The sequence below is a fragment of the Rutidosis leptorrhynchoides genome, chromosome 7 (genome assembly GCF_046630445.1).
Source record: "Rutidosis leptorrhynchoides isolate AG116_Rl617_1_P2 chromosome 7, CSIRO_AGI_Rlap_v1, whole genome shotgun sequence".
NCBI classification, from domain to species: domain Eukaryota; kingdom Viridiplantae; phylum Streptophyta; class Magnoliopsida; order Asterales; family Asteraceae; genus Rutidosis; species Rutidosis leptorrhynchoides.
Genome location: NC_092339.1, coordinates 216,415,062 through 216,423,921, shown reverse-complemented (window position 1 = coordinate 216,423,921; position 8,860 = coordinate 216,415,062).

Sequence of the window (8,860 nt, the reverse complement as noted above, 5' to 3'; positions counted from 1 at the left end):
CCAAACATGTGTATTTTGGCATGAATACAACGATTGTAAAAGACAACGCCTTCATAAAAATGCTAAAAAACTGCTCTTGATAGTAAACTTCTGTTCTTTATAACATGCTAAGATTTGCTTCTTCATAAGCCGAGCGCCCAGCGCTATCCGGCCTACACACTTGATTATGGAATGAAAAACTCCTGAACTTCATCATCACTAAAAAACCGATCATGCTTTCTCCAGTTTACGTTGCCTTTTGGTAAGTTCACAAATGTGGATCTCTCCTTAGCCGGTGCCACATACTGTGAATGTACGGAGGCTACTCCGTTAGGAGTTGGGAACCTGATCTCTGCATGAGCTGTCGATGTTATTGCTTCGAATTTAGCCAATGCTGCCCTTCCAAAAAGGACGTTAAATCGAGAATTTCCATCTATGATTGTGAAATCAATTGTTTCTGTTCTCAACAATGGGAATGTGCCCATAACAACTTCCAAATGAATCTGCCCCATGGCATTTACCGGTGCTCCCGTTAATCCAGAAACTTTCAATCTCGTTTGCCTAGCTCTGTCCTGCACATGCCTTGGAAAAGTCTTCAAGCAATGCCAGTAAATGATGTTAGCTTCACTTCCCGAATCTGTGTAGATACAGTTGACAAACTTATTTCCTATCTCTGCTAAAATGATCACTGGCTGAACGGACAACGCCCAATTCTGAATTGGCTGAAAGATAATTGGAGCATATCTCCAGCTGTCCAAATTGCTATTTGATGACTCACCATCTGCATAATAACTATCGTTGATCCAAACCATCCTAATTACAACTTCTGGAGTTGTCTCACGCTCTGTGACCCGGTCTCCGTATTGCGGTTGGTTCCGATTATCTCTTCCGCCATGCTGCTCTCTTCTATTCTCTCCACGGCGTCCTCTGTTACCATCATTCCTTTGCCACGCAAATTTCCTGCGAGGATCATTCCTCCTGTACTGTTTACCAGGCAACAAATGATTCAATTCTCCTGCCTTGATTTTCGCTATGATTTCCCTCATCAAAGATTTGCAATTGTCCGTATCATGGCCCCATGCCTCATGGAAATCGCACCACAACTCACTCTTTGGACCCTCCCTTTCTTCCATAGGTGCTGGAGCATTGAAAGTGGTCCGAATTGGTTCAGTGAAGAGGATCTCTTTCGGAGTTTTGGTAAGCGCCATAATCAACGGGTGCCTTTCTATTGGCTTTCTGTTGTGGTGAAAATCATTAGGGTGATTGTTTCTTCTCCATTCTCCATTTTAATTATCATTCCTTCTCTGATTTCTGTCAAAATACCGTCCTCCGTTGTGCAGCTTGCTACTACTGCCAGTATCAAACTTGTTCAACCCACGCTCACCAGCTCGAACATGCCTCTGTACAACCTCCAATGCTTGATGCAATGTTTTTGGCAAGTCATACAGTAATGCATGAACAAGTGCACTAAACCGTCGCTGGTCCAAACAGAAAATGAAGCCAGACACAAGCTGTGATTCTGGACAATCAGGAATCTTCTGTGCTTCAAGTGTATAACGCTTCATAAAATTGCTCAAAGATTCGTTATGATGCATTGTGATCTCATGTGCATCAAGATGTGTCAGAGTACAGCTTCGTAGATTTTGGTATTGCATCACAAATTTTGCTCTCAAATCAAGAAAACTGGTAATACTCCTTGGCGGCAAACTAGCAAACCATTCGCGTGCCATTTTCTGCAATACCATAGGAAACATATGGCACGCAGTTTCATCCTCCCAATGCTGCAACCTCATAACACCTCCAAACATAGTCAGGAAATCTTCCGGATCCGTTGTGCCATCATAAACTCCAATTGCTGGTATAGCAAGATTTCTGGGCAATGGATAATTAGCAATTCGATCAATGAAACACTGTGTAGATTCTGCCATGGCCGGTGACTTGGTGGCTTGCTCTCCAGTAATGAGGGCAAAGAAAATGTCCACGGCTACAGCACGGACGGCGGGCTGCGCTAAGCGTTGCTTATATTTTGCCGGAGCTGTCTGCTTAAGAATGTCATTAAAAAGCAACACTGCCTGCTTCTCTGACATGAACTCATCTTTGTCAGTTTCATCATCAGAGTCATTATTATCATAGCTCAGGTCGTTATCATCCCCAGAATCATCAATAAGACTGCCCAGCTTGTCGAGTAGCCTAGATAACTTGTATTTTGATATAGATTGCCTTTTCATTATTTGCTTGTCTCTGCCATCCAACATCCGCCGAAGAGGTATAAATGATGGACATCGCCGTGGTTGCATCAATGGTCGTCATTCTGGATTAGTAACAAAATTTGAAAGTCTTTCTGCACTTCTGGCTGTCGTTTCTTCGATTACTGGCCTTTTCTCCGAATTAGTTGCCAAATGTTTAAGCCTTTCTGCAGTTTCAGCAACTGTTTCTTCAATTGTACCATCTAGTGGCTGAAAGGGTACATCTTCAACAGTTATCATGTCATCAGTTGATGGATTGTTGACTGCTTCAAGTACAAATGGAGCTTCGGTTGTTTTTGTTCCTTTTCCGTTTCGTGTGTTCTTTACATTAGTGGATGGCGCCATTGTTAACACCTATTTCCTTATGAGGTAACGCTTAGTGTGCCAACAAGATACTAGAAGTAATCTAGCTTTAGGAGGGCGGAGTGTTGCCGATTGATTTTTACCCCCGGGAAATAATCCCTGCAGACCCGGTTCACAAGTGTAGAAACTTGTGGGGTGGCTCAATCAATCTGTCATCTGTAGAGCGTAGAAATGCTAGCCGGATGACTTCTAGTGAGAGAAAGTAGAGAGAGAAAAGAGAAGTAAAGTCTCAGCTCTCAAAGTTGTCAGAATCTCTGAACTGTGTAAAATGACGAACCAAGGGGTCTATTTATAGTGTCAGATCCACCAGATTGCTTGGGGACACGTGTTAGATGATGATACGTTCTGTTATTCGTGATCCAAAATTTATGCTGAAGGAGACTTTCGGTGGCCTTCAGGGCTTACGCGTGACGGAGCAGCCTGTACAGCGGGGAACGCTGGACGGATAACTTTACAGAACTGTTATTTCCAGCCTTCTTGATGCTACTTTTATGCAACCATTATGCCGTTTATGCGTGTATACGATAGGATACACCATTAAAGAACGAAGATAATTGATGTAGAATGATACGTAGAGCGATGATTATACTCAAGGTACAGAATGAGACATCGAGGCACGGATTGTTGATGGTACTGGTGCTGTTACTGATGGTACTGTTGGTGCCGGTGATGTTGTTGAAACTGGTAAATTTTGCACCATATTCTCCAAATTGATTACTCGAGCGCGAAGTTCGTTGACTTATTCTATTATTCCGGGATGATTGTCGGTCGGAACGAGCGGATGAATAAGGTTTAGAATTTTTAGTAGAATATAATCGTGACGAGCTATCCTGGAAATGAGAGAGAAAATGATATTTCGGACAGATTCGCCGGTGATCATATACATAGCATTGTATATGTATACTTTGTTTGCTACATGCCAAAAGCAGAATTGCGTGGACTTTAAAGTCAAGATATGCAATATTCGCTAAAAATAAGAATAGCAGCTATATATCCGCACAAATAAAGGACTGCGGTTTAATCCGCTGAGTTTCCGCGGACGGTTAGTAAATCCGCAGACTGCGGATATCTCGAATACTATAAATAGAGAGCTTGACCTCTCATTTATAGGTTGTTGATTCTCTACCATTTTGCCTAAACCTTTGTAATTTCCACTTGTGATCTAGCCCAAGGGATTTTGACATTGCGAAAAGGTGAATTAAGCTAATTAACAATCAAGACCGGGTCGGGGTGGTTGATCACTTGATAGTTAAAGTGAAAGACGATCATCGGGGCCCAAAATAATCATCAAACATTATTACAATCTTATTGCACTCAATCCGTAATTAAGTAACATCATTAATTAAGGATTGATCAATTGGCACCATCCGTGGGACGCGTTTTACAAATTAAACTGAAAAATTTTTTGTTTTACGCCGTTAAGCAATTAATTTGACGGTTTAATTTCAATCGTGTTTTTGTTATGATGATTTGCAGGTACTTTTGGAATAAGCAATCAGCTTAATCTGCTAGTCAATCACGATGACAAATGCAAAGCAAACTGGCATTTCTGCGAATGCTGATGCACTGCCTGGTGATTCGCAGAACGTTATAATATTTTCGTTGCAAACAAATGCTAATATAACCACGGGAAAATTGGTTCAAGAGACGATCGTTAAAACATCTGCTGAAAACAATGTTAGTAACTCGCAGCCAGAAGTTGCTGTTGAGAAAATGACTGCGCGAAGAAATTTGCTGCAAAATCGCAGTGAAATAACCGCTGATGGGAAGCAACCAAAAGCTTTGGCTGGAAAATCTAGTTTGCGAACTGACAAAATTGTCAGCACTGCAATCGAGCAAGCTAAGCGAGATGCTAAGCGTAATTGCGAATCTCGCATACCGCACACTTACTTATGGCCATTGAATGAATCAGGATCACAAGTTGATCGTCTCGTTATCGAGCATAATGATAGCGATAGCGATAACGCAGAAGATCGCATTCCTTTGAATTCTGCTTATAAATCAAAAATGGCAAAAACGCCAAGAGAAGAGTGCGAATTTTCTGATGATTCGGATAGCGTAGAAGAGTTTGTTAAAAATCCACAAATTAAGCGAAAGCGACCACCAACACCTTTCCCTCGCTATGGGGAAGAGGGCGACATATTTGACGCTGCTCGCAGAGAAAATGCGCAGAATTTTTTGGCAGATGCTTTCAGAAGCATTGCGCCAAAGTCAATGCAACATAAGTTTGATCAGCCAAACTTTTTGCAAGACATGCTTACCAAGTTTTGTGCGGAGAATGCAGATACTCGCACAAAAAAGGCAACTGAAATTACTACTGCTGCAGACAAGTTTGCTCAGCATATTTCCGACTATCCAATTGTTTCTCCGCCGATCGTGCCGGCAACTCTGGGAGTCTATTCTGGTCTAACCGATTCTTTGAATTTTCTACAACGCTTTGAAGGCGTATTAAGCACTTATAACTGGGATGAACCAGTCGCCTGTAGAGTATTCCCCATGGCCTTGCAAGGGTCAGCAAGGGAATGGTTTCATAGTTTGCAATCTCGCAGTATCGTTGGCTTTGTAGACTTGCGCGAAATTTTTTTGCTACAGTTTCAAAATCTGTTACCGCAGAAAAAGACGCACATAGAATGTCACGATATTAAGCAAGGCAACAAAGAGACTTTGAACGCATTACTTACGTGGTACATCTATGAATGTCAAAAGATTCCAAGCCTGCATGAGGATCAAAAAATCTCAAGATTTTTGCATGCTATTAATCCGCAGAGACATCCAACTCTGGTGCGAAGACTGCGAAGAGATGTCCCGCACACTTTTGCTAAAGTTCAACAGGAAACATATGATTATCTCCGTGGTGGAGAGGATAGCACTATAACCCCTCCGTGTGGGTGGGGTAGAGACAAAAGTTGGCGAGATGATAACGACTCTTTTCGCGATGGTAACAGTGATAGTTACCGCGGAACAGGTTTTCTGCGAAGAAATGGTGGCGGTGGATACCCGCGCAATGACAGGTTTCAAGGTCAAAATGATAACCAAGGATATGGCCGCCGTGATCGCTATTCTACGCGAAAGTGGAGCAATGAATCATTCAACATCATTCAGATGCTAACAAAAACGCCCAAGGAAATTTTGTGTTTTCCATGATGATTACGCTCATGACACCAATCGTTGCAGAGATTTGGCGGAATTTATTGCAGAAGCATACGAGCAAGGCAAGCTGGACCATTTAATCGCACAACACACCACGAATGCGGTTATAATGCCTACAGAAGCCAATACCTCGAACGCGTCAGGCGCGGTTGAGCGAAAGGCTCCCGCACTAAAAAATCTAGGAGTAAAAATGGTGAACTAAAAAGAAAATCAGCGCGGAATTCAGGTGATCAACGTGGTAGAAGTGCAGGGCGAAACGTCAGTAATGCAAATTTCAGAACAGATTGTCAGTTGGAAATGTCCTTCTATCGCGTTTCCTCCTGCTAGTTTGACCGCTGATGTTGATAAACCTGTAGTAGTTTCATGTCGCGTTGCAAATACTGGAATAATAATAATGAAGGTCCATGTGGACACTGGTAGCAGTGTCGACGTCATGTATGAACAATGCTTTAGCAAGTTGCCTGCGAATATTCAAGCTTTGATGAAACCTACTGCGGTTTCACTTGCCGGGTTCTCAGGAGAGTCATCCTGGCCTGTTGGACTGTTGGAGTTACAAATGGATTTAGTTGATGACAGCGATGAGTCGCTAAGGCGCCAAGCTTTATTGAATCTGTACATAATGCTAAATCAATCGCGATTTAATATGATACTTGGGCGCACAGCTTTGCGCATGTTTGGCGCTATACCATCTACCATACATGGTATGCTAAAATTTTCTGCCAACAAGGGAATTGGCACGCCGATTTCTGCGGAAGTGGAGCCACTTTGCGCTATGATTATGGCAAATACAAATTTGAGTATTGAAGGACGTTCAGTTAATCCTGAGTATTGCGAAAATTTAAAAAGTTGTAATAAGATGCTAAGGCAAAATTCATAAATGCATAATATTAATATGCGAATTTGATAGTTGTGTTTATGTTTTGAATGCGAAATAGTAATGAATAAAGTAGCGTTAATTTCAGTGTTAAGTAATTGTTTCTTTACAAATCGAAAACACTGCGTGTGGCCACGCGTAGTGCTTATTTCGCAGAATGCAATTACTTGTTTTTTACAACACTAAGTTAATGTTTGTTTTGCGGATATTTTAAATAAGGCGGCATAATTTTTGTAAAGCATAGCCTACTTAAGTGTTATGAAAATGAAAAACTGTATTGCGGAATAGTTTGCTAAAAACCAAGTGATGAAATAGCCCACTTGTGTTAATTTGAAAATAATTGCGAAAGGGTAACACTTCCTAAGTATTTGATCTTGCCAATACTTAGATGCTTCGCAATGCTAAATTTGCCTAAGGATCGTTATGGTGGACTTTGAAGATTCATAACGTATAAGTATATACGCATACAGATTGTTTCACAAAAGTACACATTTATTATGTGCACAATAATAAAAGTTGAAAATTGCAAAGGACAATTCCGTGTTATGAATATTGATAATAAAGCGCTATAAAAATAAAAGAAGTTGCAACTGCGAACTGCGAAAAAAGTGATTAATATTAAGCTCGTACACAACGCGAATTTTACAATAAACGCAATTCATAATTGCGAAAATACATTCAAAAGCAAATTAGTTAAAGAAAAGCTAAAGTTCTAAAGCTTTGATATCCGCAAATGTAACGCCTTCTCACTGACTGAGCTCTTCAAGAGCAGGTATGCTAATCTTCTCAATCTCCTTCTTCGCCCTCTCCAATATTTCGCGAGCATCATCGGTGGCGCATATTTCTTTCGCCATATCAGAAGGAAGAGGTTGAGAAAGATCGCCAAGTTTGCATAATAAATCATGCCACTGGCAGCGAGTGGCGAGCCTTGATGCTTGAGCATATGTTTGAAATTTTTCAGTGACTGGCTCGGAGTCCATCACTTTATCTGCGAATGTTGGAAGATACTTAACTAGCTGGGCGAACTCATGTTCCACGAATTCTGCCCTTCTTTTATGGCTGGCGTTCTCTTCCATCACCTTTTCAAGACGCGATTCAGCCTTTCGCGCCCTTCTTTCTTGTGCGATGGCAGCCTTCGTTGCTTTCTCATACTCGTCTGACATCTTAGTAAAATGCTCCATGCTGTCGACTGTCAGATAAATTGCATTGTAGCAATTATGCAGTCGTTGCCTGGCCGCCTCGGGATAAGACAGTTTGCGGTATTACTCCCTTGTTTCTTCAGGAAAAAATTTATAAAGCCTTTGGTACAGCTTAAACGCCCGATCTGCTGCGGCAGTTTCTTCCTCATTGGCTTCTCCTTCCTCTTCCTGGTTGGAAGCTTCTGCGTCAGATGGAAGTGATAGATCTTCATTCCCGGGTTCATTAAGAACATCTGTAGGGATTCTCCCTCTAATGTTGTAAAGAGGTGTAGCTTCAGCGGATGACCCTAGAAGAATAGCTATAAACAGATAAGCAAATATAACATTTTTATGCTAAAACAGACAATACGTAATCAAATAAATACTGCGAAATAGCATTTGCTTACTTGCTTCTTGTTCAGAATGAGTGCGCAGACGTTTCTTGCATGGAGTGGGGGTAGTTTCCGCAACCTTACGCTTACCGCGGTCCTCGCCTCCAGCGATGTAGCATGTATTGATGATCGGTTCATCAATAAGAATAATGTTGCCGTTGCCATTCTTTAGACGACGGGCGGGGCTAATCCTGCTTATGTCAGCGGACATCATGACAAGGTCAAGTGCAACCGCTGAAAAAATAAAAGCACATAGAGTTATGCAAAGCAAAAATATTGCGAAAAATGTAAGTACGTTAATATATTGCGATAAATTTAAGCGGCATACCATTTTTTTGATTGATCAACCAAAAGCGCATCATGGTTGCTCCACGGCCATTGAATCGACACTCTGCCAATGTACAGTGGTACATTCGAGTAAGGTCACAGAAATATGCTCGCGTTCTTTAGTGTCTTGAGAGTGTCATTCTCAAGATCATCGAGTACAGGCCTCTCATTGAGGTCGGGATTAAGCTCTGTACACCACATTTTTGGTATGTTGCTGTTAACATACGCGGTATCGTTAATATAAAAGAAGGAATTGTGCCAATTCCCAATTGAATCTTTTGGTGAAGTCATTACGCCAAGTTTACTTCGGAAAGAAAACCACCCCACATCATATAGCACCAGGCTATTGCA